The sequence below is a fragment of the Penaeus monodon genome, chromosome 20 (assembly GCF_015228065.2).
Source record: "Penaeus monodon isolate SGIC_2016 chromosome 20, NSTDA_Pmon_1, whole genome shotgun sequence".
Taxonomy (NCBI): Eukaryota; Metazoa; Arthropoda; class Malacostraca; order Decapoda; family Penaeidae; genus Penaeus; species Penaeus monodon.
Window position 1 is genome coordinate 24,264,862 of NC_051405.1, and position 217 is coordinate 24,265,078.

The 217-nt window shown below is 34.6% G+C and overlaps 1 protein-coding gene across 1 annotated transcript in view; it reads left to right on the top strand.

The window, feature by feature from the left end:
- The window catches only part of LOC119585949 (alkaline phosphatase-like), a gene marked incomplete at its 3' end in the record, with an annotated part of 142,747 nt that overhangs the window by 130,196 nt on the left and 12,334 nt on the right, over positions 1–217 (top strand). The window lies entirely within an intron of this gene.

Consider the following 217-nt stretch of genomic DNA (forward strand, 5'->3'; position numbering starts at 1 on the left):
GGAAATTCATCCTTTCGTAAATTCTTTGAAAGATACAAACTGTTGGTAATACCTCAATCTCTATTTCCTTCTGGTGTCATAAGTCACGTTGTTATCACTAATTCATCATCCTTATTTAGCAATGTTGATCACACACTTACTGTCCTTACTGCAAACCCTGTTTACATAAATCCTTTCAACAGATGCTAACATTCCTGGCTGATATGCAAATTACTTA